Source organism: Manis javanica, chromosome 1, assembly GCF_040802235.1.
Source record: "Manis javanica isolate MJ-LG chromosome 1, MJ_LKY, whole genome shotgun sequence".
Taxonomy (NCBI): Eukaryota; Metazoa; Chordata; class Mammalia; order Pholidota; family Manidae; genus Manis; species Manis javanica.
In genome coordinates, this window is record NC_133156.1 from 25,572,223 (window position 1) to 25,591,911 (window position 19,689).

General features: G+C 43.2%; 1 long non-coding RNA gene across 1 annotated transcript in view; it reads left to right on the forward strand.

Annotated features, from left to right (window-relative positions):
• The window catches only part of LOC140848117 (uncharacterized), a 146,775-nt gene that overhangs the window by 94,340 nt on the left and 32,746 nt on the right, over window positions 1-19,689 (forward strand). Inside the window, exon 3 of the long non-coding RNA XR_012128663.1 lies at window positions 9,749-9,814. This is a non-coding gene — a long non-coding RNA (uncharacterized lncRNA). The remainder of the gene's footprint in view (window positions 1-9,748; window positions 9,815-19,689) is intronic.

Here is a 19,689-nt window from a genome sequence, read left to right on the forward strand (position 1 = left end):
ATTGGGTCAGTTCCTGCTGTGTCCAGAAAAGACTTGCGGCCAGAAAGGCAGTGCTGTCTCCAAATCACGGGTACTCCCCCTCTCTCTACTCCCTCAGTGTGTAGAGGCGCAGGAAGGCATTCTCGTTCTTTCTACCCCAGAGACCCCTGGCAGGATAACAGCCTCCATGAGTGCTCAGATTTCCTCTCCTATCACTGTGGCAGAACTCTTCAAAGTGAAGATGGAGAGACACATGTACATGGTTGGCCAGCCTGAGCCATCCATGAAAACTCATGGCAGAAAGGGAAGTGCATAAAAATATTTCTGCCATTTTAATATTAGACCATTAGATATAGATTTTTAAAATTGAAAGTAGCCCAGTGGCTTTAAATATCTAGCTATCAGTTCCTCTAATAAAGAGATCAAATGAAACTGGACCCTTTACCCCTCCAAAGAAACCAAAGTAGAGTTGATACAACTTTGTTATTTCACAAGGTGCCTACTTTTCAAAGCTTTGACTTTCAACCTTAAAAAGGGTGACATTCAGTAAGAGCTAAAAGCCTCACATTATTCAATTTTCTTTGAGCTTATCTTGAATTCAAGCTCTGATCTTGGTGTTTTTGGAAAGACTCCCTTTACAACAGCTGCCCAGTGAGCCATTAAAATGACAAGCCAAGGGCCGCATGGAGGGTAAGAGCACTTAGTGCAATACTAACAGTGAGACGACAAAAAGGGTTCCTCTAGTCAGTTGCAAAGGTGTCTACATCTGGGAGCAGAGGGAGAATTTTCAAGTTAAAGCACAGATAATCTTTGAACTCCAGGGTTTGCAATTGGGATTATAAAGCTGTGGTGCCACACTGTCTTTAAAGAAAACCCAAAATAATCTATAAAGTAGGATAGTCAACAATACACTTTACCAAGTTTGAGATACAAAATTAATATGCAAGAATCAATTTCATTTCTAAATATAATCTCTATAACACAAGGTAGAAGTTGTACTCTTAAATGAAACCAATTTAAAGTCAATTCAAAAAAAGTAAGAATAATTTTACAAACTACAAGACCTCAAGAGTGCATTTTAAAATGTAAAAGACATTAAAGATGAGTCAAATAAATTGAAACATATAATAGTGTTGTAAAGATATCAGTATTATTATATTTTAGATGTTTAAATATTTTAAAGATATCAATCTCAACCAATTTACCTATACATTATTTGTAATGCTTGTCAAAATCCAAGCTGGTATATTTTTAGAAGGATTTGATAATTTATTCCAAAATGTATGTAGAAAACAAAAAAACAAAAATATCTAACTAGAAGAAATATGACTTGACCTACCAGACCTCAAAACTTATAATATTGTAAAAAATATGACTTGACCTAACAGCTCTCAAATCTTATCATATTACAAGTCTGTAGTAATTAAAAGACTCTTTAATTGGATATAAGTACAGAAACATTGCTCAGTGCGACCAAGGAGAGCTCGTGAAAAGACACACCTGTATAGAAACCTAAGGGATAGAGGTGGCATTACTCATCTCTAGGCAAAGGCAGTCCATCATAGACCCTGTCTCACATCATACATAACATTGATTCTAGGTGTTTAAAAAACTCAACTATGTGAAGTAAAACTTAAAACCTCTAGATAAGAGTATTTTTACAACATTGAAGTAAGAATCTGTCTTAAACAAGACAAAGCCAACTTTTTACATACTTCATACCGATATCTGCTCATCTAATGTAGCTGGAGCAAAACCCCAATCACACTAGTTGATTCTACTTTAAATTTATGATCTTAAAAGTCAGGTGGACCATTATTTTATGATTTGCCCAACAATTGCATTGTACTTCCCTTGTTCATTCACTCTCCTGTTCTTCTAGGCAAGTGCAGTTGATTCTTATTATTTGCTGCAGTCGTGTTCTGTGAAGTGATCACACACAGTGAGTTGGTGAATACTAAACCAGTGCTCTAGGGGAAATACAGAGTTAGTTTCCTTTGAGCTCTTGGCCACATTTTTGTAAACAAATTAACATACAGTCTAGTTTTATGTGTGTGTTTCTGTTTAAAGAAATTTTATTTAACATATATTATTGGTTCATTAGCATTGAACTCACTAGGCAACAACACTGCAACTCATGCCTGAATGGAGCTTCTCTAACACACATTTTCTCCATAGGGCATGTCACAGCCTTCTTGCACTGAGGAACAACATACAACACACTTTAGCACTATGCTTGGATGGGTGGGGGGGGGGCGTATTTTAAATGCAAAATCACCAATCAAAGCACAAAAATTCTAAAAAGATGTGGAATTAAATAGACAATGAAAAAGACTTGTTTATAGAATCAGAATGGAAACAAAAAGTCAGAGTATCATCTTGCTCAGTCTCAGCTGGCAACATGCACGTTGGCGAGTTAGATTTTTTTGCAGCTGTAAGCATGTACATGTCTGCAAATGACCAAGAAAGCACTGATTTGGTTTGGGAGTTACAAATTAATTTTAGCATATAGGTGCATTTACAGATATGAAATCCAAAAATAATGAGAATCAACTGTATTTTACATCTTCTCATCTCGATCCTTCAATACCTCCTCGACACTCAAACTCATGACCGTTTTTCCTACTTGTCCAAGAAATTTGAAGCAATCAGAAATTCTTGGCTCCCACCACCACATTGTCAACCTTCTAGAGTCTTCCCCCACATACTCTACCTTCTTGCTTCCTACCAGAGATAAATTCTTCCTCTTCCTACTTAAGTCACACTCACCCCACCACCCTCCCCACTCCCCACCTGTCTGTGCCCAAAATCCCATTTCCTCCCTTCTCCTCAAAGACAGTCTTCCCTTTCTGCCAGATTTTCTACCATGTTTTCTCCCACCTAGGTCACTTTCATCAGTACAAAAATAATGTTCTCTCTCCTTCCTTGACAATCTTTCTGGAAGTTATTTTGCAGTATTATGAAAAACTTTTAAAAGTATTCATATTTTTTGTAAAGATTCCTCTATCTCTCTGTAATACTAGTGAGATATTCAGAAATAAGCACTAATAGTATCTACAAACTCATTAATTGCAGAATTCATAAAAGAAAATAGTGTAAAGCAATCTAAGTAAACAGGGGGCTGCCTGCATGTAGCCAATAAAATACTATGCAGACATTATAAGTGCAGATTAATATTTAGTAATATAGAAATATTCATTATAAATTAAGTGAAAACTGTAGATTTCTAAACACATTATAAAATATGGTTCTACTTTTCTGAGAAGAAGAGAATGTACTTATTTTGCCCTGGGTTTGCACTCTGAAAAATAATCAAAAGATACATAGCAACATTTCACCCCTAGTCTGCTCTGCTTGACTCTGAACCTGTCTGACACGGCTGCTCTTGCTCTCAGCTACACTGCGATGGAAACCCATGGAAGCTACTCTAAATCTTAGTCCAGATAGCTACGCTAAAACTATACATGTTTCACTAACTTATTCTGGAATATTAAAACAAGTTTGAGTTTCAGTGCTTCTTTTTCGTATATGGATACACACCCTATTTAATTGTAACATTGGGACTATGACTAAGGGTCATGTTAAATCTAACAAAATGATGGCCCAAGTGGTGAGCTGGGATCAGAGACTGTGGGAACTCAAATCCAGTGCCCCTGATGGAATAAGAACAAACAGCTCTTCAGTGGAAAAACCAACCAGAAGTGTCCCATGATGGTTTTTAAAAAAACAAAATGCTGTAATGTCAAAGAGCAAGAAGTGCTCTTTCTAGGCTAGGCTAGAGCTGGGTTTGTAGTAGGTTGAACAGTTCAAAGCCGGACATCCATCCTGACAGCTGTTCTGATTTTCACAAACTGTCACCAGGGCTGCTACTCAGCTAGTACTCACCAGACGTTTTGAGAGGTTGACAAAATCCCCCAAAATCTATCCCAATTCCCCCAAACAATGAACTATCATCAGATTCTAAAAGTCATCCTTATACAATATTAAACAACAGGATATTACTTAAGGAGAAAATAAGAATAGGCAATAGAATTTAAGTTTAATACTATTTCAGTTTTCAGAGGGCTTAAGCAAATTCAGTTATTTATTTTGACAACCATCCTGAAACAGCAAGAGGCGGTATGGTTACCCTGGCTTACAGGTGATGAAAGGGCAGCTCAGTGGGTTCAGTGCCCTGCTCAGAGTCCCATTGCTCATAAGATGGCAGCACAGGAGCACAGACCCGCTGCTCTTGGTCCCCTGCTCTTGGCTGCATGGCTCACTGCTGAATGGCTTTCAGACCTTGGAAGATATGTACCCCAAAGCCTTCATCCCCACCTCCTCCTGCTGACCCCAGACCCTCACCACCGCACATTTACATACTGTAAACCCTTTGCCTCTGTCCCCCTACCAGCTCCACAGTCCAGCTCAAGGCCCAGATGCTGCCTGTATAGAAAGCACCTATTTAGGTTCCTTAGGTGTTTGCTTTATAAGTTTTTGGATCATTCTACATTGTATGTCCAAAAAAAAGGTTAAGAAAAAACATTTCTATGGTGAAGAAAATGGTTAACTTTTAGTTTTCTTAATTACATCCTTTTCTTGTCCATATCTGTTGGCAGATTATGAGAGAACTGTGACCATTTCATGACCCGTCTTTTCCTCGTTCCCTCATTCCCGACAGTCGATGTCTCTCTTTGCTCATGACCTTTCCCACCTGGACCTGGGACAGCACTTCATCCCCTGACAAAGTGAGCCTCATTAACCCAAGGATGCTGCCCACTTGGGCTCCTAAAGTCTGGGAGCCTAGCCTTGACGTCCATCCAGTTCAAGCTCGGGCATAGAAAAATAGGAGGAATTCTTTAGCTTAGGATTTTATGTGAAAATAGCAGAACGATATACTAAATAGGACTGAACATATACTTTGAGATGAGAACTATACAAAGGTTGTTATTTGCATGTAAAAAGGCATTTTTATCCAGGCCAGAGGCAAGGAACCTCAGTACCTGTGACCTCTGGCCTCAAGGTCAGTTGCAATGCCCCAGATAGACCTGCCTCTCAACTGTCATAGAACATTGGGAACGTTCTTTACTGTCACTGACAGCCATGTCCAGGCATAATTCTTGGTGCACCTGGCAGAGCAGAAACTCTGTACGGACATTGGAAATCAATGTATATGTAGATACTTCTGCTAGACTATGTCCCCAAAGGAAACTAGAATTGAAGGGAAGAAGTATAGGAGCCCTGAGAGGAAATCCTATGAATGAAAAAGTTTAGCCAGTTTGACCTAATGGAGCAGGACAATACACTTCGACAAAATGCAGAGATGCCCTGTGTTTCCCTGGGCCAGCTTTTCTACCAACCTGCCCCTATATCCTCCCCTTCCCCAGGTGATGGGTGTGCTCTGGATAGGAGAGGGTGCAGGCCAAGAGGCCTGCCTTAGCCCTTCAGAGCCAGCGGAGTGGTGATCCAGAGGAGAGAGGCGGCAGGCGGGGAGTGGCCTGGGTGCAAGGGGGGCAGAGGGGTTGTAGAGCACGTGGGCTTTGCTTGTATGGTGTAAGTCCCATGTCCCCTTTTAGGCACTTGGAAAAGAGACGTGAACCTACCCTCCTAGAAGTAAGGGTATATTCAGATTACCAATGAAAGCACACTTAGAAATCCTGAGGAATATTTTGGAAGACCCATTGTGAACGGGAAAATTTTTGACAAAGGCCCTAAGAATGCACAATGAATAAAATAGTATCGCCAATGACTACTTTTGAGAAAACTGGGATCCACATGCCAGAGAATGAACTTGGACCCTTATCTTACAACATAGAAAAATAATCTCAAAATGTATCAACTCAAAAGACATCAAAAGATGTAATACCTGGAATCATAAAGCTTTTAGAAGAAAACTTTGGGGATATTTCCTTGCCTTTGGTCTCTTTAGAGAGAATTAAGAGGGAAGAAGAAATGTAGAAGATTCTTCTATAATCTAGGTGTCACCAGGAGCCTCCACACTCTTGAATTCTAGCTAAGATTGCCTTTTGTTCTTTTCCTATTTCTGCAAATCTTGTCTCCTAATTACCTCTCCATTAAATAATTTAGGGTTGTTTATTTCTAATCCAACATTCATTCAAACTTGAGGCATGACTGCTTCTTTTCTCCCAAAATTCAATTGTAAGAGTCAACAAAAGGCAACTTGTAGGGTCGAGTATCTACAACTGTGTGTGGTAGATTTTACTGTTGACTGAAGTATGTGCGTGGGAGCATACATTGCAGTGCTACTTAGAAAATAATCTAAAATCGAATATTGGCTTCCTGGTGTCCAGAAATTCTCTTGTCCATGTCTACCAACTTGGATCTCAGTGTTTCATCTTGTTATTCAGCTTTCTCTCCTGCTTCTCCTCTTCCAAGATGTGACAAAAGTTCCTTGTATTTTATTATTATAAAGAGCATTTCATTTGTGCTCTAGCACTCATCCTCCCTCACAGTTCATACTTTGCATAACTGAAGATTTATTAATGTGCTTTGTTAAAAAATGGTTCAAGTATTCCAAGTGTCACCTTTTCTTTTTTCCCTGTCCCCAGTTAGTTTCTATAGGAGCAGGGAGAGAAATGTAGTTTATTTCCTCAGAGGTAAGAATTATGACTTTACCTTAGTAGACAGGAGGGTACAATTGATTTGGGCTTAATTAGCAATTGTAACAAATTCTCCATTATGTTAGTGCCCCAGCATAAAGACTTGGGTAACGCTAGTTTACTAGAAGGGCTACTGAAAAAAGACTCAAGAGACCAGGTTCTTATCCTGATTCTGTCGCTAGCAAGTTATGATTTGGGGCGGGGTGGTAAATAAGTATCTTACTGGGCCTGAATGAATGAACAGTCTTTAAATTCCCTGTGAATCCTACAACTCAATGATCTGTCTGAGAGTTTCTCTGGTGTGTAATTCTATAAATGCAGCTATGGCTGGGATTCCCCCCTTCACAGGTGGGTGAACATCACACCACTCTGAACTGTATACCCACCTCCCCCTGGCCAGCTATCCGGTCGACGTCTGCTGTCAAAAAGCAACAGAGGTTTTTTACAGGTGAAGCTTTGGAGCCGATCCTGGTTCTTTCAACTCATGACTTCCGTTTATTTGGTTTCTGAATTGGCTTCCTTGTTTGTAAACTGGCATAATAGTATCTACCTTGGAAGACTGAACATTTAATATAATAAAAGTGAAACACTTAGTATGTGTCTGGCACATAATAAGTGCTCAATAAATGAAACTGATGGTCATTAACTCCCATGTTTGTTGTAAAGGGGCTGGGTAAGTGTCATGGCAAGCTATTTCTGGGTATGCCGAGACATCTTAGTGTGTGTGATCAGATGATCTCAGCTTACTTTCCAAGTCAACTCCTAAGCTTTGGTTTTGTTGAGTGGGAAATACAGTCTGAGAGGGAGAGCTGACTGGCTTTAGCAGCAATTTTTTTTTAAAGCTGTGTGGAGGGAGAGGAAGGCAGATGGATCCCAGAGTCAGGAGGAAAGGGGATTTTGAAACGATAAACATGACCAAAGGGGTTTGTGATTCAGTTTCTGTGCAGCAAATTAGCAACATAGATCCTTTTTCTGTCTCCATGAAATTAAATTTATTTATTTATAAAACTGAATATAAATAGCACTGTGGAGTGATATCCCTTTTTGGAAGTTATCAAACTGTGGAATTCTGCTCCATGGTGGGCATGCGTATAAGGGCGGAGACCATGTGAGGAAGTCCTTCCACTTAGAACACATATTCTGAAGATATTAGGCAGATGATCCTTGTAGGTAGTGACTCAGCTCCTGGGGTAGGAGACTATATGATCTGTGCTCTTGATGTTCAAACCCAGATCTGGCCGATGACCCTGTGAAAAATGGGACAGTTTGCTGTTATCACAGACCTGCCCCCATCTGGTCGGCACTTTGCAGGGGTACAATATATACCTATGGTAACGAAACCCCTTCTGAGGAGAGCCTGCATTTTCCACAGAACAGTGCCCTTTGCTGTTTCTGAGGGAGCCATTGAGCCATAGTCAGATCATGGGGGAAGAGTGCTCTGCTCCTTGTTTGCAATGGTCAAGGTACTGGGAGGCCACCTCCTGGCACCTGCAGCCAGTCTCAGCTTGTAAATATTCAGCAGGAGAATCAAGACAGCTGACCTCCCCTGCATCTGTTCCTAAGCTCTAATCCCACACTGCATGTGAATGCTCCTTCCCTATTTTCACTGCAAACACAGAAGAGCTTCCATTAGTTTTGCTCCTTAGCAGAAGGAATTGCTACAACAGTGAGTTTAACCACTGAAGGCTGTCTTTAGAAAACTTCTGCTTCTCAGTATTATAAAATTAAAGGAAGCACAGTCAATGGCTGTAGTGAAGTAGTCAGGTAGAACAGAGCAGCAGTTCACTGTTGGAGGTTTACACTGCTGAGGGATCAGCCTTGTTTCCTTTCTTTCCTTCCTCCCTTCCTCCCTTCCCTGCTCCCCAACTCCATCATCATATTTTTAATAAAACCGTCTAAAGTTGCCATAATCTCCGTCTACAGGAATGATGTCACATAGTGGAAACTTTTTTTGCTGACTCACTTTACATTCTGGGAACAACTGTTTTTGCTGGTTCTCTCCACTCTGAATTCTCATTCTCAGTTTTGTATTCTGGGTGTGATATAGTCAACATCTACCTTTAAGAACAACAAGGGCAATTATGGACTTCAAGATGTTATTAGGGATTTGTGTCCTTCCACATTGTTATACCCCCATGGCACCTCACAGCACATTGTAGGGGCTCCATACATATTTGTTGATAACATGCAAGGACAAAGTAGCTCAAGATCCTCCGGAAGCCTGAACTCACGAGAGACAGAATACAAATATGTCCATTCGGTGATGCCAGCTCCCTGGAGGGCCAGCAGGGCCCTGGCTCACCCTGTGGCCTGAGTGTCATTGCAGGCTCTAGCCCCTTTTCTCCATTTTGCCTCACCACACCCTGAAGGGGCCCCTTCTCTGCCTTCTGCCCTCTTTCCAGTCCCCGTACCCCAGCTTCCTAACTGGGTTAGTGATTTAGCATTTGCTCTTTCAGTGTCTTTTGTTTTCCTCCTAATTAGAATCCATCAGCCCCACCAGTGATCAAGTTTGAATGCCCCAAGCCTGTTTCCCTGTCGTCACTGCTTGGGATTATGATGTTCTTGCTGGTTGTTCACCTTCTCCAATGTTGTCGTCCCTGTACTGCTCTGTGCGACTCCCCTGCCAGCCCCCTTCCACCCAAGTGCTTCCAGTCTACTCTCTGGTACTCCCCATTATCTGCAAACCCCTCAGGTCTACAGACCTCTCCCCCAACTCTTTCCCCACCTTCACCATGACTAGCTCCCCACCGAAGACATGAGGTCTCCTCCAGGCCCAAGAAGCTGCTCATTTTCTCACACCATTGTTAAATGAGAATAAGATATATAAAATGTTTAGCACATAGCTTGGTATATAGGAAGGTCTCTCCAGAAATGGCAGCTGTTAACACTCCATCATCATAATTATCATTGTTGTTATTTCTCAGGTCATGAGATGAGGTCATTGCCCTCCCCATTCCCCAAAAGCATGTCTTGAACATTCTCTGCCTTCTGGTGAAGACCCTGCCTGCTGTAGAGTGACTCTGACCCGTAAACTCCGACTCTCCTCCGTGCCCGCCAGCCCCACCTCTCTTCACCTCCCTTCCTCTGCGTCTTAGACTTCATGGTGCAGCCTCTCCATCATACTCCTGCCCGTGCCCTAAACTCTCTTGTCTGCCCTCCATGTTTTCCAGACCTGCCCAGACATCTCATCCCTGAATGGTTCCACTTCTGCCTTTTCTGCGCCAGCACCTGAGCAGGTAAGCTTTACACTTAACTTGCTAATAATGGTTGTTTATACAGGACATTTTTTCACACATTTCATAAAATAGATTATTTGAAGTTTTCTTTCTGTGGTATATTGTTAAAAACAACAAGAAATTACAGAGGATCTGATTTGCTACAAACTCAGATAGCAGTGAAGACAGTGACATGGCAACAGCGTTCTGGAAGGCTAAAAGTGTGGCTACAGGGCTATAAAATAAATTGGGAGGATTTTTATCTTTTTATGCTGCTGAGCACAAGAATTAACCTGTCCCTTAAAAGTTTCATCATGATTAGTGTTCATTGATTTTAATATGGAGTTTTGGCCTTTGAACATGAGAAGTATTGAATTAAGTCTGTTTAAATCGACTCAGATTCAGTAGTAGAACCAGGATGGAACACTTGACTTCAGCTCTTCTTTTAGTTCTAGATTATTCTTATGCTATTTACTGTAAGTCAAGCTCTGGGACTTTGGAATTGAATTGTCTGGTTGCAGACTGTCAGTGTAAGCAATGGTTTCAGAGGTGGTTGAGTGACTTACTTGGGCCCAGAACTCCATTTCCTCTACCTCAGTGCCATAACTTACAAATCCTGCCTGAGTTTCCAGCCTCCTGGCCTGTCCTCCAGACTTAAAACTTCCCAGCCCCCACAATTACATGAACCAGTTACTTAGAATAAATCTCTTTCTAAACTATGTATCATTATATATAAAATATATATATATTCCTATTGGGAGAAACCTTTACTGACACTGATATCCCAAAGTTTGCTATATTTATAACTGTTCCTTCACTTTCCAGGGACCATAGTCTGCTACTATAATTGTTCCTTTGAAGTCATACACAACATGATCCATCATTCAAAAGTTAAAGTTTTATAAGCACTTAGGACTACCTAAATCTTCAGGTACTTTCAAAAATAAACTCATGCAGTTTTTGGAGACTATTTTTTTTTAAATAATAAGACCTGGGAAAATGTTCATAAAATTTTTTAAATCAATAGAAAATCTATAAATGATGTGGTGCATCATGCCTAGTGTACCAGTTCTTTCAGTTTTTATATTTCTAAAATTTCATTCCAATTAAGTATGAATCTAATTTTTATTATTTTTAAAAATAAAAAAACCAAACTGGAAAAAATAAGGACAGTGTTAATCTCCTTGAGGTGAAATTACATATGGGATGTTTTACTTTTTAAAATAATATATATAGTTTTTTTCTTTTTCTTTGAGAGGGCGTCTCTCAAATTTATTGATCAAATTGTTGTTAACAACAATAAAATTCTGTATAGGGGAGTCAATGCTCAATACACAATCATTAATCCACCCCAAGCCTAATTCTCGTCAGTCTCCAATCTTCTGAAGCATAACAAACAAGTTCTTACATGGGGAACAAATTCTTACATAGTGTACAAGTTCTTACATGGTGAACAGTGCAAGGGCAGTCATCACAGAAACTTTCGGTTTTGATCACGCATTATGAACTATAAACAATCAGGTCAAATATGAATATTCGTTTGATTTTTATACTTGATTTATATGTGGATCCCACATTTCTCCCTTTATTATTATTATTATTTTTATTTTTAATAAAATGCTGAAGTGGTAAGTGGATGCAAGATAAAGGTAGAAAACAGTTTAGTGTTGTAAGAGAGCAAATGTAGATGATCAGGTGTGTGCCTGTAGACTATGTGTTAATCCAAGCTAGACAAGGGCAATAATACATCCATGGATGCAGAAGATTTCTCTAAAAATGGGGCGTGAGGTTCTAAGCCTCACCTCTGTTGATCCCCAATTTCTCACCTGATGGCCCCCTGTGACTGTGCCTGTCTTAGGTTGTTCCTCCCTTGAGGAATCTTACCTGTCTCTGGTTAACCAGTCATCTTCTGGGGCCATACAGGGAGATGTAAAGATGGTAAGTGAGAGAGAAGCCATATTGTTTAAAAAGGTTAGCTTTTTACTTCCTTGCAGATTTATGCCCTGTGGCTTCTATGCCCAGCATTTGTCTTGAGGTATCTTTACCACTTGGAGGAATTATGATACATGGTAAATTCGATATGAGGCATGAATTCTATTTAAGGGTTGTAATTAGGAAGGAAGAAGAAAAGCTGTAGAGGTAGCAGACAGAAGAAAACATGGGAGGATTGATTGTTTCTTTGACATATCTTCTTGTAGAGTAACTTAAGCATGTATAGGTTTTAAACTACTAATTAAATCGCGCACACACATTAACATAATAGGAATACAGTTACATAACCAAAGCAGATCTATAATTACCAGCCATCTCCAGTGAAGCCAAGAAAACCAGTTAGGCACCCTAGGCATTTGTGAAAATTTGTCTGTGATATGATGGATATTGTCCAACTGTACTTGAACAGTCTGAGAGAAATCAGACAAATTAAAAGAACCCATTCCTGGGAACTGTTCACATCCCATATGTTCTTTTAATAGTAGATAGTCTGAAGTGTAAGATTTTGGAGTGCTACAACTTGCACTTCTCCTAATTCTTGGTTGAGTTCCAACAGTATAGATCCAGTCAAATTTGTTGTTTTACTGAAAGCACAGGCCAGCTTAGATATCTCCTTTCTTCATTCCAATGGCAAGTCCAGGGAACCGGTGGGATGGATGCAGCTACAACTGCAGCATCGCCTGGATTTTTGTTGAGGTTTTCTGATGATCATCTTCTGGTATGACTCTTCCAAAGAGTGCTGATGTTGGAAGTTCTTCATATCGTATCTCAGTGCATTTTCTGGGTAGCCAATTTAGGCTTTGATCCTCTGTATAAACACAAACAGACCCTTTGTCCACACTTTACACCATTGCGTAGAACTCATTGGAGGTCACCACACAGGAACTGCTTTTTTTTTAAGAGAAAGGAATATTATTAGAAAAGTATACCTCCATAGCCAATCATCTGACACCCTTTAAGTGATAAAAATTAAGGATAATTTTTCCTCCATTCCCAACTATCCACCACAGTCCCTTTCCCTTTGATAACTGTTAGTCCATTCTTGGTTTCTGTGAATCTGTTGCTGTTTTTCTCATTCAGTTTTTCTTGATTCTCCTTCTGGGAGGTTAGTGAAGTCATTTTATACTTGTCCTTCTCTGCCTTGCTTATTTCACTGAGCATAATACCCTCTAGCTCCATCCACGTTGTTATAAATGGTAGGATTTGTTTCCTTCATCTGGTAGAATAATATTACACTGTTAATCTTCTGATGGACACTTAGCTTGGCTATTGTTAATAGTGCTGTGATAGACAAAGGGGTGCACATGTCTTTTATAAACTGGGCCAGTGCATTCTATTATGTATTTATTTATTTGTTTTTTATCATTATTCTATAACTACATGAGTAACATTATGTTTATTAGACCCCCACATCAAGAAGATGCCCCCAGATTCCCCATTGCACTCACTGTCCATGAGCATAGTAAGACACTGTAGAATCACTACTTGTCTTCTCTGTGTTGTACAGCCCTCCGAGTGACCCCCCTCCCACATCATACGTGCTAATCATAAGGGTTTCTTTCCCTCTCCCCTTGGGGGGGGAAGGCACACTGTCTTCTTCTTGGCCACGAGGTGGCATCCTCCGCCCTAGGTCCCTGAAGGGGTGAATCACCAGCTCCAGGGCCCCGGAGCAGGAGCTTCTCCTTGGGGAACCGCATCTCCTGCAACCTGGCCATGGTCACGTCGTGGAGCAGGAGCCCTGTGGAGGGAGTGCGAGTACAAGGTTGGTGCCTGCTGCGGCAGGGCCGCCCCGATTCTGCTGTGACTCTCCGGGCCAGCGGAGGGCCTCACAGGCCCAGGGACCGCATCACCAGCACGGGAACATCGCGTTGCTGGCCTTCACAGCAAGGCTACCTCTGTGACACTGGCCTGTAGGGCGCACCTAAGGTCAACATGTCATTTGCTCTTTAAACATGTTTCCAAAAGAAAGAAAAGAAACAGAAGCAACTCCGGATGATCCCTAGAACAATGTCAAGGAAAAGTCTGAATTTGTTGAGAAGTAGAGGGGCCAGTGTGGGGTGGCTAAACATAGGATCAGAGGCAGACAGAAGCCCTGCTGTGGACAGTAGGGTCCTGGAGGACACAGAGAGGAACAGAGCTGAGGGAGAACATGCCTAGGTGAGTATGGCCCCGAGGGAGGGGACGCGAGCAGAGTAATGATGAAGGAGGGCATGCCAGTTGTGATGTGCCATCAACAAGCATGGATGGCCCACAGTGACGGCTCACCCCCAGCCACCGAGGGTGGGTTCCAGGGCCAGGAGAACCTGGACCTCAGGAGAGGAAAGGGTCATATGTGCACGTGTGCATACATGCATGTCTGTGTGTGTGACTTGAGAAACCAGTGGTAGACAGAGAGGGTCCAAGGCTCCCACAGCCTGCGTAGCCTGGAATTGTCACCCCTCACGTGGATTTCAGGATGGCCTAGATCAGAATGCACCATGAAAAAAACTGGAAAAGGACATGAACTAGAAATTCATAAAATTAAAATTGGTGCATACATACATGGGAAAATACTAAAACTCACTACAAGTCAAAGAAATTCAAATTAAAACAATACACTTTTTGTTTGTGTGCTAATGCAACTGGCAAAGTTTGCAGTACTGTCCTGTCAAAAACACACTGAAACTGGTGCTTTTCTTATATTGCTTGTGGTCATATAAATTGATACACCTTTTGGAGGGCAGTTTTGCAGAATGACTTAAAATAATTTAAAAGGTTCATACTCTTGGGATTCAGCCACCTCCCTGGAAGAAACTGCCGAAGGAAACCAGAGAGGGCACCTAACAATGTACCTGTAAGAATGCTCACCACAGTGCCATTTACAGCAGGGGGGAAAACACTGAAATAAAACAATGTCCATGAATAGAGCACTAGATGAATAGAGCACTAGACCAACTATGGGTCAGTAACTTGTAAAAGATTAATTAGTAACATGTGAAAGTGCTTGTGTCATAGTAAATAGAAAAGGCAGTTCTAAAACAGTTCCACCAAAAATCCTGGAAGGATGTACACCATAAAGTTGACAGGCATTATCCCTGGTGCCGGACTAAAAACTAGCATCTATGATTTGAAATCAGGAAAACACAGTTTTAAGAGACTATGTGAAGATCACAAACAATTTCTTATTCTTACAAAGCATCTCACGCTCACAGTTCTTGTGGTTTTTTTGGTTTTTTTTTTTTTTTTTGACAGGGCCAGCCAGTGTGCTCATTCTCTTTTATTCCTTAACACACTGCAATACAAGGTGGAAAATACAAGGTGGAATCAAGACAGGCCAAATGGTTTACAAACCCCCTTTCCCAGCTCACCTTAAATCAATGCCAAATCCAGGCTACACCAGGGCTCCCTTCCAAGCCCAATGTTCCAGTGCTGCTCTAATACCAACCATAGGGCATGCGAGCTGTCCATGAGGAGCCCAGAGAGAGGCTAGTGAGAGCAAGCCCTCTGTGGGGCTGGGGCTGCATGGCAGGGTGGTCTGGGTTCCAGTGGGAATAACAGTGGGAATAACACAGCCCAGGAGATGAGCTCCATCAGTCGGCACGACCTTCACATACTCACATACCTGCCCCATGGAGACACATTTCTGGTCGTCCTCACAGGCCCGTGGCAGTGCAGAGGGTGGGACAGCCTCAGTACCTGGTCTGAGTATCCCTGTGGGTCCCACGCTGTCTCTGAGCAGCTCTTACTACCTGGACATCTCCCCTGCAAAAAAACCAAAATGGTAATTCAGCTTATTTGCAGAAGAACCTCCTGAAATTGAAACAGCCAAGAACAGGGTCATAACACAGATGTACAGGGTACAAAGCTCTTATTCTTAGTGAGCAGGCACCGAGTGGTGGGGATCCAGGGATGAGCGTGACTTAGGGACCAGGAATGCAGAAGAGGGGAACCTCTCACACCATCACAGCTCCAAGGGCCTTAGGAATCAGGCTCTATTGCCCTCTAGCAGTCTGAGTAAGGCAGCCATTTAGAGCTTACCTCCATTCTCCCAGGCTTTCACTTCTAGGGAGGTTTTATTTTCTGAGAACCCCCAGTAATGTGGGAGTGGCACACAGACAGTGCAGAGCACACCTCGCTCACAGAAACAGGACCCTTTCTTGGGGCCCTCAGCTATGCCACAGGCCATTGGTCACACTGGAGAATTCCAAAGGTTTTTCTCCAGAAAACCAACCGCAGGAGTTTATAAAGCAAACTTAGCCTTGCTTTCCAACACAAAGCAATGGCACAGCATTTCCTTAACGAACGTACCCTCACCCCCCCCACACACACACAAACACACAGCTAAGCCCTCCCCTTGCATCCCACGTTTCAAAGATTGGGTAACATCATGTGACACTAAGTCCCACTTGAGAGCCAAAAGGGGATTTGGTTTGCATAATATTGTGACTCAGGCTGCAGTAACGGCCTGAAAGCAGAGCCCCGTTCTTTAGCCCCCCTGCATCATCTGGAGCACAAGACTGCAGCTGCATAAAGCAGGAGCATGAGGCCATCTGGAGACCCTCGCCTGCCGCATGCTTCCCCCAAAAGGGAGCACAGAGATGCTGCCAGACAGGCATCCCCTGCGCAGGGAAATTCAGGTGGCCCTGGCTGGCCACATTCATTGCAAGGGTGCATTGCAAGGGTGCAAGGTTGCTTACCTTGTGGACTAAGTTTACTATAAAGGCTTAAATCCACAATCTTCTTTCAGGAAGGGAATCGGTGTTTCCAGTAGACCACCTCTGCCTTGCTGTGCGCCAAGCACTACTGAACGGGCTGAAATACAGAAAATGGTTATTAACACAAGAGATGTTTTATATCAAGACCACTTGCTCAGTATGAAAACAACCTCCAGTTCTATAACAAGAATGCAAATGAGATGTGTTCTGGGAAGACTCTTCAAGGTAAATACAAACAGTTGTATGCCTCTCGAAACTAAGGCAGGTCTAAGGTATGCCCAGATATACAAAGCAGGAAAATCAGGGTATGAGAGAATGGCATGCAGTCCAGGCAATTGACAGGTAGTAGTGATGATGGGCAGTGATTTTGAACACTGTCTGGGATTCTTAAAATAGATGGCAGAGGTCTCCCCATATACCTACCAAACGAATATCTCTGGGCTACGACCTGATGACTGGTTTTTGCACTTACATGCGGCCAGCCCAACTGATCAGTGTTTAGAAATATCAGGAGGCAGATTATTTTAAACAGTACTTCCCAGTTTTTTGAAATCTAGACTAGCCAGAAAGAACACATCAGAGCACTGTGTTTCAGAGCACTCTCTTTGAAGACTAGAAATACCCAGCAATGTAGAATGGTTCAGATTCACCTGGTGCTTTCACGTGTACTTAGGCACCTAAGCCAGGTCCTGTCCCCATTTACATGTAAGGGGTTGCAGCTACTAACAATTCCTGGCCCAGTTCTGTCTGTGCCGTGCCCCAGTGTCCTCTACAGCAGAGCACCTTGTATGAAAGCCAGGATCTCGGGCAGCATGGAATTCAGCATGTTGATGTTTAAGAACAAGCAAATAAGAAAAGCTCCCCCAAGTCATAGCAACACTGGTTCACAAATGTGTGTTAGATTATGGACTGGCTGGGCTGTTCCTCCAACTGTGAGACACAGTCAATGATCAGAGCTATGCACCCGCATAGTCACCATCCACTCAGCTGCAGAATCATGACCTGCAGCCGGCTGCCATCTGGAACACCCCATGTTGGCTGTCCTGCCAAGCACTCCCTATGAGTCCTCTGCCTAGGAAGAGAGGTTCAGATGATTTCTCAGTCTGAACAGGATGTGCTCTTCCCTGTGGCTGGTCACGTCTTGTTAGGGGATACTGCCAGCCACTCATTCTCTGAAGGCCAGTTCTTCTCCTTACTCTAACAGTAATGTACAAAGTAATGTACAAAGCTATGAAACATTAAAATATGAAACTCAGAATTTGAGTGTCTTGTCTTCAGTTATTTCTCTCCCTTCTGTGAGCTTCTGGGGCTCAAATTCCATGAATCCATGTGTTTTGGAGATTTACTCCTCTGTTACAAAGGCCTCCCTTTATATGAGACTTGCTCTTAAGTTCTGGGGGGAGTAACTGACATCAGTGTCAGTTTGATCTTATTTTGCCAACTTGGCATTCTAAAGCACAAGTCCTCTGCATGGCGGAAGTGAGGAGGGACTTGCTGGTTAGCACCTCCCCCTTCTGTGATTTACAGAAAAGCCCTCACCGTCAGCAAGGGGCCTACACCCCAGACAAAGGGGAACCCCTCTTGCTACCCCCTCACTTGTTCTCATGCACTAAACATTCCTTAAGGGAACGGAGATAGCAGTGGTTTTCACATCACAGCCCCATCACATGGTCATGGCAGCACTCAGCCCACAGGGATACTAACACTGAGGTTGTCTTTGAAGAATGTTCCCAGGGAAAGAGCCCCAACCTTTTTTATAACTGGACATGGAGAAATGAAATCACACTACCTGGGCCATAACGGTAGTTACCACGAGGACCTGAGATGCAGCCTCCTCAGTGGGACAGCTGAGGCCGGCGCCTGCAGGCAGGAATCCCACCGGGCAGTGACCGCTGCCCCTGGGTCACGGGCAGCGTCCACATGAGGACGGAGGACCAGGGCTTCACCGCTTCCTGCATCACCTGGAAGGAGACAGCGAGATGTCACTGGCATCACTGAGTCATTCACAATAGTACAGGAACGAATGTTGCCATTTAGTCATTACAGCTTCATCACACACCACCTGGAACTGGGGCACCGCGTGCATGTGACCCTCTACAGGAGAACGGGGAGATCCCTGCAGGAGAACACTACAGACCCTCAGTCCCTAAGGCTGCTCAAGTCCTCTCTGAAAACAGTCCAGTACCTTCTGTCCTCTATCTGTGGGCCGTGCTGTGCATGTCTCCCTTTCAGACCAGAAGCTTCATTGTCAAGCACAGCAGCCCCAGAGGGGCCCTGCAGCTGAGTTAGCTGGGACACCACCTTGGGTGATGGGGAGATTCATGGGGTGAGATTTATCCAAGGCTCAGGACAGTTCACACCAGCATAACACCGCAGCACGCACACAGTGCTGCCGGTGCCTTCTAGACTGGCAACCCCATCCCTGACCACTGGGACCTTTCCTGCCATCACATTCTCTCTACCCGGCTGCCAGGGGCCCCTCCACTTCAGCCCAGTACCTTAACCCAGGTGCATCATGACAGGCAGCTGGAGGGTGAGGTTCTGCCTCATGGAAATACCCTCAGTTCATTCCCAGAACACTGACAGGTGCTCCAATTTTTTTTCCCTCAATAGTTAACTTACTGTATTCCTTTGGCATAACTGTGAGAGTACAGGAAGGGTTCCTTGAAATTCTATGGTACTGCTTAGTCATCATTTGGTGACAAATTACCATGACAGCTGTACAGGAAGCTGAGGAATACAACAGTCCCTAGGCCTGGACGACAGCCAGGGAATCTGCCAACCCTCCTGGGCTGGGAAGTAGGTGAATCCCAGAGGAAGATGTGGCCTCAGACCTATTCTTGGCCCCCGGAGGCATTAGAAGCCGCTGCCCAATGCTGAGCCCAGGGTAACAGGTTCCCGGGTGAAGGGACTGAAATGGGACAGATGCAGAGGGGGTATCCAGCCTGGGAGCCAGAGATCTGCTCTGACTCGCCCATGTGATGCACACACCACCATCCCGGTGCAGGCTGGGCTCTGACAAGGAGGACGTGCTGTCCCCATGTCCATGGACCTTGACAGAGGGAGGTCCTGGCTGCAGAGGCTATGTCCCCCCCACAGTTCCCTCCCCCCTCTCAAGCACCTTACTGTGGATGAGACATTATCCCCACCTCCACGCTGCCTCCTCCTGTCATTTCAATCCACACAAGTTCTCCATTAACAGGAGCACTT